The sequence below is a fragment of the Mytilus californianus genome, unplaced genomic scaffold (assembly GCF_021869535.1).
Source record: "Mytilus californianus isolate M0D057914Y unplaced genomic scaffold, xbMytCali1.0.p SCAF_15, whole genome shotgun sequence".
Taxonomy (NCBI): domain Eukaryota; kingdom Metazoa; phylum Mollusca; class Bivalvia; order Mytilida; family Mytilidae; genus Mytilus; species Mytilus californianus.
In genome coordinates this window covers 16834547-16849930 of record NW_026262637.1, presented here as the reverse complement: position 1 = coordinate 16849930, position 15384 = coordinate 16834547, and the positions used below count along the sequence as shown (strand labels likewise).

The 15384-nt window shown below is 34.4% G+C and overlaps 1 long non-coding RNA gene across 1 annotated transcript; it reads right to left on the bottom strand.

Annotated features, from left to right (window-relative positions):
* Positions 1-1272: 1272 nt before the first annotated feature.
* Positions 1273-5920, bottom strand: LOC127725538 (uncharacterized). Its single transcript, XR_007993026.1, has 3 exons — positions 5774-5920; positions 4221-4413; positions 1273-2261 (listed from the first exon to the last, which is right to left on the bottom strand). It is a non-coding gene; the product is annotated as an uncharacterized LOC127725538 (long non-coding RNA).
* Between the last annotated feature and the right edge of the window lie 9464 nt (positions 5921-15384).

Here is a 15384-nt window from a genome sequence, read left to right as displayed (position 1 = left end):
GTTGATTTAATGTTATAGAACTAACTATGGCTTACCATACATACATGTATATATATATATCTTTGGTATACTACTGGTATTATAAAGTCAAAACAAATATTGCAATACACTGCAAGGAATTGATAATCAAATATTGGTAATTACTGGTAAGAGAATAAGGATATTGTTGGGTTTCTTCAAATTATTGCAATATTGGAAATAATTTTAGATAAATCAATGTATTCCCTCATTCTTTATTCGGGTTTGGCTTTACGTTAGACCTATTTTTGATTTATCAATTCTTTAACGTTGTATTAAGTTTTGCACTTTCATATACTTTAACCTCGAGCTTTACTGGTTGACCGTTATGGAATATCCGTTTCACAGATGACGAGGGATGTGTTCCAATTGTACAATCCCGTCCTCTTTTTTCCCGAATGTGACTTACCGAATTAGACTTATCACCAGGTGTGTACTAACATGAGCAACACAAATTGAGCAGGATCTGCTTACCCTTCCGGAGAACTTGAGATCACTCCGGTTTTGGTGGGGGTCGTGTTGCTTGTGTCTTTTGGTCTTTTTCTTTTTTTGCCATGGCGTTGTCGGTTTATTTTCTACTTATGAGCTTTAATGTCCCTTTTGTATCTTTCACCTCTCTTTTACTGGATATACATTAATTGCCGAACAGGAAAACTAGTACCATTAATATGCTTATTGCCTTTTGGTCGATACCTCTACCAGACTGTCAGTCCTCGATAGTATCACCAGACCAGTAGCCAAATATACTTCGTTACTGGTATGAATATATGGTTAATGAAACTTTGCTGTTATCAAATTTTGGATATCATTTTAAACTGATAATTTTCGATAAAAGGATGTAACTCCCTCGTGTATAGCTCTTATTCCTTGTTCTGGTTTGGCTTTACTTTTCGGTCCTATTTGGTGTTACCAGATCTTTAACGTTTGTAATCGGAATTTGGACTTACAAATAGTTTGGTCGCGAGCAGGACAGAACAGACATTTATTATAGAAATGCGCATCTGATGCAATGAAATTGGTACCTTCTAAGTTATTTAAGTTCTAGTCTAATTTTTATGTTTTAAGAATGTTAATGTATTAATTGGCAGTGTGCGCACAATACAAAATCCAACGCCTATTCAATTTTCATCAGAATTCTTAAATTTTAAGCAACTCTGTAATAAATATTTGATTTGAAAATTATACACAGCTGCAAAAAAGACGTGTCAATAATATTATGTGTATGTCCTATAATTTTTAAGCACATACGCTACGTAAAAGTACGTCAGTAAAACTTTATTCTGTTTCGACAAATTGATACAAAAGATAAGCTTTAGTAAGCTAACCACTGAACATGAAAAAAATCTAAAATGGTAACAAGCAAAGAAAAATTCAGCACGAAAACAAATAATTATAAATCATTATCATGTGCACGAACCAATCACATAAAAAGATAACAAAAAGCACATAATATATTTATCACTTAAACAGTCTTTAAGATCTAAGTATTTAACAGTCGTGAATAAGTCCTAGGGCTTTTTTCCGTATTTATAAAAATATAATTTTTAATGGTATCATACAATTTTAATTCAATTTTGACAAATTTACAGGGTCAAAGAAACCCACAATTATTTGCGTCTGCCCTTTTTTTTCTTGTGTGTCTTTTGTTTCCATGATTCCCCGGTGTTGTGTTCTTGTTCCGTGTCTCCATTGACGACTGGAACAATCTGCAACTCATTTGTATCTTCTTCCTCGTGTTCACTATTTTCTTCTTCACTTGATTTTGTTTCCTCTGACTTTTCATCACTGCTAGTTTCCTTTTTACTTTTCTTTATTTTTGCTTTCCTTTTATCAACTTCTTCCTTTATTTTTTGGGCTATTTGAGCTTTATGCTTTAATCCATTTAAGATGTATTCAAAATCTGTAACAGGTTTGTCGATTGATCCGGTTTGTAAACGATAACTTTTCCACTGCAGTTTTTCGCAATAATCATAAATTCTTTTAAGAGTCCAGATAGAATATTCAGGATCACATTGATAAGTTGTGGCACCACCTTTTTGCAAAGCACGGAAAACAACAGTCGCGCAATTTCGTCCAAATAGACCATACGATAGCATGCAGTTCTCGTACCACCATTCTTTAATTTCATCCTCTTTGAGAAAATCAGAATGGAAAGTAATTCTACGATCAGCCTCTCGTCCCATTATGCTGGCATCTTGTGTATACGTTTTGATGAACGTTTTGTTATCAGTGAAAGGTAGGAACTGTAATTGAAGATTATAGCGAGATATTGGTATTTTCATTGCGGTTTTTTTATTTATTTATTTTTTTTGTAACTACTCGCGATGTATATTGCTGTGCATGGATCATCAATCTTGGAACCAAATATCATGTCACAATTTGAATGACACTGTGAGTGTTTGTTAAATACTTTGATAAAGTTTATGTATGTGGATATACCTAGGTGGGAGTGTGTTTTTTAGCTTAAGTCTCCACAACTGTTCAAAACGCTGCGAGTACCCATAGACCGACAAGTTGTGTTTCTTCTCTTTTTGTTAGTTGTTTTATGTTTACAACTGACATGTTGGACTCAAGCCCTTTTCAATTATTTTCAGTTTGTTCAAATGTTGTTTTGTTACTGTACATGTTATGGGGGTCGCTCACAAACACATTAAACCCCGACACGTGTTTTTTTTTTTTTTTTTTGTGGCTATCTAGAATCAGGAGCCTTTAGTACAGCTGTTGTTGTTGGTTGCTGTCTGTCATATTTTTTTTTCGTTTAGTATTATCAGCTTAAATCAGACCGATAGTTTTCTCTGTTGTATTTTGCTATCTGGGACATTTTATCGTTTCTATACAGTATGTATTATATTCATTGTTGAAGTCCATATGAATCTGTAGATGTTAACATTTATGTCCTGGGAGAAATCCTTTTGCGCCACAACTCATTTGCGCTATTGCTACGTTTGCTCCACAAGTTTTCAAAATACATAGTATCATTTGTGCCAAAAATAACATTTGAAGTATTGCACCAATTAAAAAAATACTTTCCTCCTCCTTAGTCTAGGCTTGGGACCGATAATTTCACACTAGCGGAGTTAAAGTAAATTTATAAAAAAAAAAAATAACAACTCTTCCAATCGTACAAGTATGTTAATAGTTTTATAAAGGTTTGCTGTGGGTTAAGATTTTACATGACCTACCGAAACATTACAATTTTTGGTATATATGTTTGGAACGGCTGCATGAATTTTGCCTTGTCATGAATTTATTGGTAAACTAACGCATACATTGTTCAGCAAATAAAATAATGTATTCAAGCTTTCAGTCTATAACGGCCATTTACTGTATACATGACAGAAAATGTATTTTAACTTTACTGAATATTATGCGACATGACAACACACGCCTCGATTGGTTTCAAGTGAAGGTCTTGTGGTCGATACTGCATTCATATATGAAGGAATTGTATCTACATTATTTTAAAGTATTTATGCCATTGACAATATAAAAACTGTATAAACAGATATAAACATTAGAGTAAAAATAATCGGAATCGAATTTACTCCTATTAAGCAAGTGATATCCTGTGCTTCGCCAGGGTAAGCCGTTCCTGATATTAATCATCGCATAATAACAAAGTCATACATGTATCAAGTTCAAAGTGTCAAGTCAAGAACATTGATTGTATAAATTACAAGAAAATAGTCCCAGGTAAAGTTCTGATGAAATTCAGGAAGACAGACTGTGTTTTAAATTCTGGGTAGTAACGTTTAACAACAATTCTGGGCCTTTCATAGCTTGCTATGCGGTATTGGTTTTGCTGATTTTTGAAGGCCGCACGGTGACCTATAGTTGCTAGCCTTCTACGTCATTTGGTCTCTGGTGGAGAGTTGTCTCATTGACAATCATACCACATCTTCTTTTTTTATAATGTAATTGACATGTAGACATCTTTTTGCTGAAACGTTGTATTTTGTTAAGGCTGTGACTAATCATATAGAATGCTCTAACTTTCTTAACTAAACATAGATGTATTGAAAATAACTAAATATAAATAAAAAATATATAAAAAAAAATATATATATATATCACCGCTAAAATTGAAGCCGTTATATTTTAATATTCGTAAAAATTAATGAATTATTGAAATGTATGCTTCTTATCAACATAACTTCTTCTGTAGTAATTGTTTTGTTATAAAACGCATAAAAACTATTTACCCATGATATAATATAATCAAAGAACAGGATGAAGATATTACTCTTCAGAGGACTCATTCCTACAGCTAGTAGAAGTCTAGAGCATGGCGATTTCTGCCAATAACTGATGTGCGTGCCATCACTAAGGCATATAGCAACATGCCCACAGTGGAAAACATCTGACTTCCATTCATAGTAAGTCACACCATTTCTCCTGTTTTCAAAAGTCACAAAATAATTTTAATACACGTCAACTAATATCATGTACGTATGCTACAATTGTTATAAGTAATAACAATAATTGAATAATATAAATGAACGTTTATATGTCGACATTTCTAAACAAAATTATACATGTTTTTTTTATCTAGTCTATACTGTCTTTTTTGACAGTTGATTGAATCGAATAGTAAAATTAACTAGTACTGTGTACTACCACAAATGATAATGTTTCTGTAGATTTTTTTATAGAATTTTATTTTCAGCTGAAATGTTTGCTATAAATTTAGATTTTCTGTTCATACGTAACGGTTCTTGCAATATCAATAAAATCAAGATTTAAAATACTTTTCGTCTATATTCAGTTTCAAACAAACACCTCAAACATGCAAAATATAAGTTTTTTGATTTTTTGTTTTCTTAAGTGAGCGTTCTTTACATTGTGTGTGATTGCAATATCCGCGCATAAAAATTTATTCAGAATAAGACCTATACTTACTGAAATATCCGCGCATTTAGTTCATTCAAAATAAAACCTATACTTGGTATTACAATGGATGACAAGAAATCAAAATAAATAGACGTATACGACATATAGCTAAATGGATGAATTGATGTTTAAATTCCAGCGGCAACTATTACATAGATATAAGAAGATGTGCTATGAGTGCCAATGAGACAACTCTCCATCCAAGTCACAATTTTTTAAAGTTAACCATTATAGGTCAAAGTACGGCCTTCAACACGGAGCCTTGTCTAGAACGGGAACATGTTAATTTGCTATAAATGTAAACCCTTTTTGAGCTAAACAGGTACTATGAGTCGGATTCGTATCAAATTAGTTCTCAAAGTGAAAGTATACAGTAAGATATGTCACACTACCTGGACACATCGCTCTGAGCTGACAAATCTGTGCTCTTATTTGGTCCTGAATGCCACGTGCTTAACGTAGAAGCAGTGAATATCAATGTTAAAACTTTTTTGTTTGACCCGTCAGAGGATAGAAATCACGATCTTCTGCTCTGTATGCGAAGCACTTCAACGCGTACGAAACCACCGAGGTGGTTCATATCAAATGAATAAATGGTTTGAAGACGGAGAAATATAATTTAACTACAATATTTTTGGAGCTCTATAAAAATGGACAGTTGGTAAATTGTAGTGTTTTTGTTACAGCTGCACAAGATTTCATGTCGGATAAGAATAAGCTGCATTGAAAACGAAACTATACAGTTGACAACATTTAAAATCTAATCTTTTTACAATCACTTGTAAAACTAATTTAGGAGGTAAAAAATTACCATTGAAAATACCCTTGAAAAGTAAACAAATATAAAAATATAAATAAATGATACCTGTGCGACATGTCTGTTTTACGTTACCCGGACGTATTTTTTACCAATTTCCTTTCGATTTGAAGTTTTGATTTTTTAAATGTTATCGTTCCTATTAATATCTATATAACCAATATCCTGTGTATTTCTATATTTAGATTTAAATTAATATCTATTTCAAACATAAGCTTTAAAAATGTATCGTGATTACTCAGCTAAAACCTTTTATCTATTGTCCTATAGTAAAAACTTAGTTAAACTTGATGAGATGATATTCAAAAATTTAAATTCTACACTGTTATGTTTAGAAATAAATTATCTGAGCATGCATGTCAAGTCTCTAGACCTTAACCAAGAGAGATTTATCAAAACTTATGGACATCTCTCGGAGGGGTGAGACAATAGTAAATCGTGTTTGGAGAGTGTTACACACCATGGGCCCCTAAAGCCGTATGCCTCCTAAAGATTTACAAATACTTCTATTTATAGAAAGAGTAAAATTGGGTTTTGCTCATTGCTGAAGGCCGTACGATGACCTTTAGTTGCTTGAATATACGTCATTGGTACCATGGTGGATAGTTGTCGCATTCGCAATTATACTATACCACATCTCCTTTTTTATATTAATGTTTCATATTGAAATGATCACATGCACAAAATCTTCTTTGCAGAATTAAAACTATTTGGTACGACATAACGTGTGAATCTTATAGTGTTATAATTATATCCACTTTTGATTTTTTTTAAATGGAGATAATGCTCCGTGTTGAAGACCGTACTGTGACCTATAATGGTTTACTTTTATAAATTTTGACTTGGATAGAGATTTGTCTCATTGGCACTCATACCACATCTTCTTATATCTATAGCTATATATTTGAGATCCAAGTGCAATGATCTATCTCCCAATACAACTATAATACGAGATTTCTACACACTACGATTTTTTGTCAGAACTGTTCTTTGTATTTTGTCTTTAAATTATTTATTTTGGCAATAGTTATGTTTGCCTTTCAATCAAATCAGATTTTGATAGCCTGGAACGTTGACCTGTCCCGGTACATGTATCATGAAGTATTAGGCAAACCGGAAGAAATTATATAGATTGTGGGGTTTTAAATTTTGTTTGTTTTGTTTGTTTTACAAGTTCAATAAAAAAATACAACTAGTTGAAAAGGATCACCGTAAACACTAGAATGTGATATCATGTTTTAAATAAAGTTTCTACAGGTACAGCCAAACTTCCAAACCAAATCTTCATATCTATGAACGAGTTTAGTAATGGTTTTCAGCGATTAGTGGTCAAGAAATCCCTGACTTACAAAAATGTAATAATATACCAATTATTTATAGATTATGTTAATTAAATTCTAAAACATCACTACAAACACGGACATAGCGAACGTTTTGTGAAATGTACACCTGTTAGAAAGGGGTACAAGGAACACAACAAGGAAACTTAACAATAAAAAACGAAAAATCGTCTCTGTTGTAATAACATTTATAAACTTTAAAAGTTTTCCTTGTTTTCCAACGGAGGATATTTATATTTTTTGGGGGTGAATATGATAATATTCCTTATAATCATTTAATCGACCTTGAGGTTTAATGACAAGGTCACATGACATCTCCAATGGATACGCTAAACATTGTATTGATGTAATGCACCTTTATCACCAATTTCACAAACCCGGACGAAAAAATATTTAAAAATAAATTATTTTGACTTGCAGGTCAAGGTTATTATGCATGCGACATATAGGCTCTTGTTAATACACCTTCATGTTTTTAGTATTGTAAAATAATGTTACTAAAGAATGTCTCCTCAATCGAAGGGTAGACAGAATGGAAAAAAAACTAAGTAGGACGTAATATCATATTGATACACATACATCACATTTTGCAGACATTTAAAAGATAAACCATATCATTCTTTATAATTATTCAGTACTTAGTAGACAGACATTTAATTGATTATCTTTACATTTCAATCTATTCTTTCAAATACCTGCAATGTGTTGTAACTTTCTTGCTATGTAATTGTTATATTCAATGTAAATATTTTTTTAGTATCATTTTTAAGTATAAATCAGTTTAAAAAGTGCATTCTGAATTTATCGTCGTGTGAATCCTATAATGATATATTTCCCATTTGGTAAATAGTGGTAAAAATTTAAATTAAAATTTATAGCTCAATATAATAAAGATATTAAGACTGAGACATAGAAAGAATCGAATTTAAGTACTTCAAGGGTAACTCTCTGTTCGATTGTTTTTTTAATAGACAAGCAACTTAGATAAAGAAAGTATCCCCTTTATGGACATTTCACAAACAATGTAGTTTTAGAAATTATCCTTATATCTCCATTGGAGATAGACCATGGATTTGTTTTAGCTTCGTAATATCCCCAATTCTTTACTGCTGGATTTGATAAGAATTGCCATAGATTCAGTTGAAACAATACAAACCATGTAATCATAGTAATACTAAGATACTTTTGATAACAATTTTTTGAAAGCAAAAGTACATGAGAAATAGTTGAGATACAACACTATAAAAATATTTTTCTCTGAACTAACTAGATGAATGAGCCATTATAAATAATCCAATAGGAGTGTGGAGATAGAACAGTGCATGGTCTTGCTTCACTAGTGGAACCTGTCATATGTTGCTCATGGCAAGTAAATGAAGGCGATAGTATGACAATTAAATGACGGCTATATTATGACAAGTAAATGACGGCGATATTATCACAAGTAAATGACGGCGATATTATCACAAGTAAATGACGGCGATACTATCACAAGTAAATGACGGCTATACTATCACAAGTAAATGACGGCGATATTATCACAAGTAAACTACGGCAATATATAAGACTAGGAAAATCAAACATATCTATAATCAGCTGTGACATACTAGGGATAGTTATCAAAGGCCAACAAGTGACATACTAGGGATAGTTCTCAAAGGCCAACAAGTGACATACTAGGGATAGTTCTTCAAAGGCCAACAAGTGACATACTAGGAATAGTTCTCAAAGGCCAACAAGTGACATACTAGGGATAGTTCTCAAAGGCCAACAAGTGACATACTAGGGATGGTTCTCAAAGGCCAACAAGTGACATACTAGGGATAGTTCTTTAAAGGCCAACAAGTGACATACTAGGGATAGTTCTCAAAGGCCAACAAGTGACATACTAGGGATAGTTCTCAAAGGCCAACAAGTGACATACTAGGGATAGTTCTCAAAGGCCTACAAGTGACATACTAGGGATAGTTCTCAAAGGCCAACAAGTGACATGCTAGAGATAGTTCTCAAAGGCCAACAAGTGACATACTAGGGATAGTTCTCAAAGGCCAACAAGTGACAAACTAGGGATAGTTCTTTAAAGGCCAACAAGTGACATACTACGGATGGTTCTCAAAGGCCAACAAGTGACATACTAGGGATAGTTCTTTAAAGGCCAACAAGTGACATACTAGAGATAGTTCTCAAAGGCCAACAAGTGACATACTAGGGATAGTTCTCAAAGGCCAACAAGTGACATACTAGAGATAGTTCTCAAAGGCCAACAAGTGACATACTACAGATAGTTCTCCAAGGCTAACAAGTGACATACTAGGGATAGTTCTCAAAGGCCAACAAGTGACATACTAGGGATGGTTCTCAAAAGCCAACAAGTGACATAATGGAGATAGTTCTCAAAGGCCAACAAGTGACATACTAGAGATAGTTCTCAAAGGCCAACAAGTGGCATACTAGAGATAGTTCTCAAAGGCCAACAAGTGACATACTAGAGATAGTTCTCAAAGGCCAACAAGTGATATGCTAGAGATAGCTCTCAAAGGCTAACAAGTGACATGCTAGAGATAGTTCTCAAAGGCCAACAAGTGAAATACTAGAGATTGTTCTAAAAGGCCAACAAGTGACATGCTAGAGATAGCTATCTAAGGCCAACAAGTGATATGCTAGAGATAGTTCTCAAAGGCCAACAAGTGACATACTAGGAATAATTCTCAAAGGCCAACAAGTGACATGCTAGAGATAGTTCTCAAAGGCCAACAAGTGACATACTAGGGATAGTTCTCAAAGGCCAACAAGTGACATGCTAGGGATAGTTCTTTAAGGCCAACAAGTGACATACTAGGGATAGTTCTCAAAGGCCAACAAGTGACATGCTAGGGATAGTTCTTTAAGGCCAACAAGTGACATACTAGGAATAGTTCTCAAAGGCCAACAATTGACATACTAGGGATAGTTCTTTAAAGGCCAACAAGTGACATACTAGGGATAGTTCTCAAAGGCCAACAAGTGACATACCAGGGATAGTTCTCAAAGGCCAACAAGTGACATACTAGAGATAGTTCTCAAAGGCCAACAAGTGACATACTACAGATAGTTCTCCAAGGCCAACAAGTGACATACTAGGGATAGCTCTCAAAGGCCAACAAGTGACATACTAGGGATAGTTCTCAAAAGCCAACAAGTGACATACTGGAGATAGTTCTCAAAGGCCAACAAGTGACATACTAGAGATAGTTCTCAAAGGCCAACAAGTGGCGTAATAGAGATAGTTCTCAAAGGCCAACAAGTGACATACTAGAGATAGTTCTCAAAGGCCAACAAGTGATATGCTAGAGATAGCTCTCAAAGGCCAACAAGTGACATGCTAGAGATAGTTCTCAAAGGCCAACAAGTGACATACTAGAGATAGTTCTCAAAGGCCAGTGACATGCTAGAGATAGCTCTCAAAGGCCAACAAGTGACATGCTAGAGATAGTTCTCAAAGGCCAACAAGTGACATACTAGGAATAATTCTCAAAGGCCAACAAGTGACATACTAGAGATAGTTCTCAAAGGCCAACAAGTGACATACTAGGGATAGTTCTCAAAGGCCAACAAGTGACATGCTAGAGATAGTTCTCAAAGGCCAACAAGTGACATACTAGGGATAGTTCTCAAAGGCCAACAAGTGACATACTAGGGATAGTTCTCAAAGGCCAACAAGTGACATGCTAGAGATAGTTCTCAAAGGCCAACAAGTGACATACTAGGGATAGTTCTCAAAGGCCAACAAGTGACATGCTAGGGATAGTTCTCAAAGGCCAACAAGTGACATTCTAGGGATAGTTCTCAAAGGCCAACAAGTGACATACTAGGGATAGTTCTCAAAGGCCAACAAGTGACATACTAGGGATAGTTTTTTAAAGGCCAACAAGTGACATACTAGGGATAGTTCTCAAAGGCCAACAAGTGACATACTAGGGATTGTTCTCAAAGGCCAACAAGTGACATACTAGGGATAGTTCTCAAAGGCCAACAAGTGACATACTAGGGATAGTTCTCAAAGGCCAACAAGTGACATACTAGGGATAGTTCTCAAAGGCCAACAAGTGACATGCTAGAGATAGTTCTCAAAGGCCAACAAATGACATACTAGGGATAGTTCTCAAAGGCCAACAAGTGACATACTAGGGATAGTTCTTTAAAGGCCAACAAGTGACATACTAGGGATAGTTCTCAAAAGCCAACAAGTGACATACTAGGGATAGTTCTCTAGGGCCAACAAGTGACATACTGGAGATAGTTCTCAAAGGACAACAAGTGACATACTAGAGATACTTCTCCAAGGCCAACAAGTGACATACTAGGGATAGTTCTCAAAGGCCAACAAGTGACATACTAGGGATAGATCTCAAAGGCCAACAAGTGAGATGCTAGAGATAGTTCTCAAAGGCCAACAAGTGACATACTAGAGATAGTTCTCGAAGGCCAACAAGTGGCATACTAGAGATAGTTCTCAAAGGCCAACAAGTGACATACAAGAGATAGTTCTCAAAGGCCAACAAGTGATATGCTAGAGATAGTTCTCAAAGGCCAACAAGTGACATGCTAAAGATAGTTCTCAAAGGCCAACAAGTGACATACTAGAGATAGTTCTCAAAGGCCAACAAGTGACATGCTAGAGATAGCTCTCAAAGGCCAACAAGTGACATGCTAGAGATAGTTCTCAAAGGCCAACAAGTGACATACTAGGAATAATTCTCAAAGGCCAACAAATGACATACTACAGATAGTTCTCAAAGGCCAACAAGTGACATACTACGGATAGTTCTCAAAGGCCAACAAGTGACATGCTAGGGATAGTTCTCAAAGGCCAACAAGTGACATACTAGGGATAGTTCTCAAAGGCCAACAAGTGACATGCTAGAGATAGCTCTCAAAGGCCAACAAGTGACATGCTAGAGATAGTTCTCAAAGGCCAACAAGTGACATACTAGAGATAGTTCTCAAAGGCCAACAAGTGACATACTAAAGATAGTTCTCAAAGGCCAACAAGTGACATACTAGAGTAGTTCTCAAAGGCCAACAAGTGACATACTAGGGATAGTTCTCAAAGGCCAACAAGTGACATACTAGAGATAGTTCTCAAAGGCCAACAAGTGACATACTAGAGATAGTTCTCAAAGGCCAACAAGTGACATACTAGAGATAGTTCTCAAAGGCCAACAAGTGACATACTAGAGATAGTTCTCAAAGGCCAACAGGTGACATACTAGGGATAGTTCTCAAAGGCCAGCAAGTGCCATACTAGAGATAGTTCTTTTCTTTCTTTTTTTTTCTTGCAGTATGTTTTTTTGAAATAGTATTTAAAGTGATGTCCCGATTTATCTTTAAAATTCAGTTATCTAGATGCATTTGTCGTAAATTGAAAATAACCTAATTTTTTTTTGAGACAATACTGGCATTATTCATTGTTCGTTCTTTTAGCTTAAAGGCGTTACAGACACCAAAAAGTCTGGTTAAGTTCTATTACGTTAAATTTCTTTGGAAAGAGATCAATATTTGCTAGAAATGTCATATTTCTTTGTTAATTTATTGAAATATCAACAAGCGTTGAGTTTCATTATTGCTTGATTAATTGTTGTATGCTTTACGTCCAGTGGCAAATGGTGCATGCATATTCCTGGTGTAAAAAGGATAAAAATAGAAAATGAAAGTAATAAAGATTCACTACATGTATTTAGAAATTTCAATTCAATATTTATTGGAAAGAGCACAATAGAGGCGTGATCCAAATACAGACAATAATATATTTAAACAACATATAAATGAAATATAGATCCATGTAACAACAAGTCATAAGTAAATTCTATGGATACCATAACATTCAGAACTCATAGTGATACTATACACATATACAGCATGATTATTCTAAATTTTCATACTTTTACTTAAAAAACACAATCACCTATATAAGATATATTTGTATATGCATAAACTACTATAAAGGATTATTATCCGATGAAACAGTTTTTTTAGATTGAATTATCTCTCCACACACAGAAACACGTCTAAACAAGATCTTAACACCCCCTAGACAAGATCTCCACACACAGAAACATGTCATAACCAAGATCTAAACACGTCATAACCAAGATCTTAACACGTCCTAAACATGATCTTCACACACAAAAACACGTCCTAAACAAGATCTCCACACACAGAAACACGTCCTAATGAAGATCTAAAAGGTAGAACTATCTCTCCACATACAGAAAAACGTCCTAAATAAGATATTAAAGGTGTGAACTATCTCTCCACACACAGAAAAGGTCTTAAAGGTGTGAGCTATCTCTCTGCACACAGAAAAACGTCCTAAACAAGATCTAAAAGATGTGAACTATCTCTCCACAAACAGAAACACGTCTAAAAATTGTGAACTATCTCTCCACACACAGAAACACGTCATAAACAAGATCTAAAAAGTGTGAACTATCTCACCACACACAGAAACACTTCCTAAACAAGATCTAAAAAGTGTAAACTATCTCTCTACACACAGAAACACGTCCTGAACAAGATCTATAACGTGTGAACTATCTCTCTACACACAGAAACACACTCTAAACAAGATCTAAAAGGTGTGAACTATCTCTCCACAAACAGAAACACGTCTTATACAAGATCTTAAAAGTGTGAACTATCTCTCTACACACAGAAACACGTCCTAAACAAGATCTAAAATGTGTGAACTATCTCTCCACACACAGAAATAGTTCTCAAAGGCCAACAAAATTTTAATGATGTCGTAAAATGTTCGAAGAGTTGAATTCAACCTGGTTTTAATAATCAGTGGCATAGCCACTGGAAAATAAACTGTAAGCAGGGGGTCTGGGGCGGGAGCCCCAAAAAAGTTGAACGATTATAGTAAAATTCTTATTGTTTTATAAATTCATTTGTAAGCGCATGCATGCTACGCTTGTGCTACGCCACTGAATGTAACACACATTTTCATAAGCACCAAATTAACCATCCACCAAGTGTTGAACCCAAGCACTGTAATATCGTATTAGTTGGAAGATATATAAAGCATGTGCAAGTACTGCTAGAATATTGCAAGACAAAAATGGAAAATTGACAATTTCTTTTTGTTGTGAAGTTTAGTTATAAACCGACACAGTCATGTTGTCCATTTATATATGTAAATTATGAGGAATTTAAAGAAGTCACGTTTTATTTATGAAACGGTTAAAGTTTATACGTCACTACTTACAAGTTACCACTTGCGTTTTTGAATACATTTGTGTGGTTATATCAATTAGATGATTGATTCATATGACTAATGCTGATCTATGATTTCTAGAATCTCCCAGTTCTTACTCAAACAGGTGAAATCAATGGAATAACGTTATTGGATAATAAATGTACGATACGAACAAACAATATGATTTATATAACACTCCTGATCATCATTATTCCTTACGAATTAGATAAGACTTTTCATTATAATGAAGACAGTGTTTCAATATATAAGAAAAAAACAACAATATCGTTAAAACCAGGTTCTTACATCATTAAATATTGGTTTCTGACGTACAGTATCCCCCTGGCGCCAGTCCTTGTAGATTTTAATTTAATCAGTACACACAGTTAACATCACATTTTGATATTTTGCATATATACTAGTAAACATTATGTTGACATCATGTTTTAAAAGAACCTTACTTATATCACAGAATAGAAAATTACTTGAGATAGAAAAAGTAGATACCAAGAACAATACTTATGGCTAAGATGGATATTGGTTAATATATATCATAAGACGTTTTTCATTATAACTATCTTGAGATGCATCTACTTGTGGCAATCAGTAAGAATTTTTATTGTATTTTCTTGACCCTATTGCTTTGATCAGGCACTCCTCCCACATCAAAGCTTTGCGATATTACTGGGAATATGTCAGCAACTTCATAATGATACAGGAGAACTTCATCAACTTCCCAACTTAAGAGAAGGACTTAACAAACTTACTTCGATTGGGATAACCCATGTTTGATGGGTGCAAAAAAATACAACAATTAGTACGATTAACTGTGCGTAAATGTAGTTAAATATCAGACTTTCGAAACAACATGTACATTTTTGCTCATTTGGTACGCTCTCACGACAAAAAAGTTCAAATTGTGTCTCTCGAATTTACAAAAAAAATGACACTAGTATTTACATATCAAAAGATGACCATCCTTATAAAAAATGCTGATATCAACAATGATTTGATCTTTTCTTTTTTTTTCTTGCAGTATGTTTTTTGAAATAGTATATAAAGTGATGTCCCGATTTATC